The following is a 1,789-nucleotide window of genomic DNA, read 5'->3' as shown; positions in this document are numbered from 1 at the left end:
TGGGAACCGCCACTTATTAGTAGCTCCTGGAAAATGCACCACATGTCGTGACCTAAAATGGGCTCAACATTGGCTCTATGGCACTAGGCAGGCCTCTACTACACACCCAAACCACCCCTCATGGCCTCGCGACCAGGAGCGTCTAAGGGGTATACTACCCTCACCTCTAATGTATAACTTCGCATTTGTATGGATTGTAATCCAATGGATAACCCATCCCACACTCCTCACAAGGAGTCTCTACACATATCAATGTAATAAACCACATAATCATAGACAAAGGGAGCGCCCCTCGACTAATTTCTGTGGCCCCACTACGGCTCTCCTACACCTTGGGGATTGGCCCCAAGATGCGTTGTGAACACATAAAGCATATACAGCACATAATCCACTCTCTTAATCAATTGATCCATGAGATAATAGATAGCCCTCACTAAATACTCCCCAAAGGAATGAACCACTAACCCTATAGCTTAGGGTGCCTCACCTCCTCAACATAGGTCATTGCTCATGAAAATAATTGCTATGCATCTAGGATGATACCATGTTGCGTGCAATGCAATTATGTATGATTTATAGTGCTCAAACATTTTTCTTATTGTGACGACCAGCATTGTGAAAGTGCAAATACGTATATTTTCATGCCTTACCTCTAAATAAGACCAATGCGTTGCCTAGGGCCAGCACCAAGCATTCTCATGCTACTAGACCCTCGTAATTTTAAGAAGCACATGTCCTATATGCCATGCATCAAAGAAAAAATTGAATTCATCGTATTATAAGCACTTAACATCCACCTTCTCCCTACTACTTAAGATTGTGCATTCGATGGTAGGTTTACATAGCATTTTTTATGTTTTTTTCCTTCATAAAAGTAATAAATACCCACTTTAACATAGAAATAGTGCTAAATTAATTCTAAGACTCATGCCTTAGCCATATCATACATTCACAAACACAAATGTTATTTTTCTCTAATTTTTTTAATGCAAAAAAACTTGTTTTTCTCTTTTTTCTCTATTTTTTTATTTATCTATCGACAAATATCTATATATTTTTATTTACTGCTTTTAATTGATTGATCTTATCAAGAATTATTTTCCTATCACATTCCATCCCATATAAACACCATACGTACATAGGACAAAACCCCAAAATCGCATGATTTTTCTTAAAACTGCAATGTTCAGGTTTTGCGTGATGGGGGGTCAAATGGACTCTGATTGACAAACTGAGATTTGCATTGCATTCCTGGCATCAAACTCTATCTAGGAAAACTCCAACATCAATCCGCAACGATTTGATTTTCCATGAAAATTTTGTCTTTTATGCCTCTATCTAGGAAAACTCCAGCATCGATCCGCAACGATTTCATTTTCCATGAAAATTTTGTCTTTTATGCCTCTCGAGCACCTTTTCGCTTCAAAAAGGAGCTCTAAAAATCCGCTCTCAATTCTCCATCTACATGAGACAAATGTATTCAAAGTATACTATGATTATCCTCCCTATATGTACACTAGAGAAACATGTGCATGGTATACCATGATTATGAATCTATGTAATCAATACACCGCTAAAATTGAGTGATGTATGGTCTATGAGTTGAATGGAGTGAGATGTTAAATTGACTCTTCCATCAATCTTTTTCTTCCATTTTGACAAGTAAATAGTTTCTTATATTCTCTTTCTCCTCCCCCATTGTTGAGCACCTACCTATTTTTGTCATGTAGGAAATTGTAGGAGAAGCAATAGATAGCCAAAAGCAAGTAAACTTTTCCAAAGTAGATGC

The sequence above is a fragment of the Lygodium microphyllum genome, chromosome 15 (assembly GCF_053477565.2).
Source record: "Lygodium microphyllum isolate KBCC chromosome 15, Lygodium_microphyllum_v1.1.10, whole genome shotgun sequence".
In the NCBI taxonomy this organism is placed as follows: Eukaryota; Viridiplantae; Streptophyta; class Polypodiopsida; order Schizaeales; family Lygodiaceae; genus Lygodium; species Lygodium microphyllum.
The sequence above is the reverse complement of the archived record's forward strand: the minus strand, read 5'-3'. Positions refer to the sequence as shown.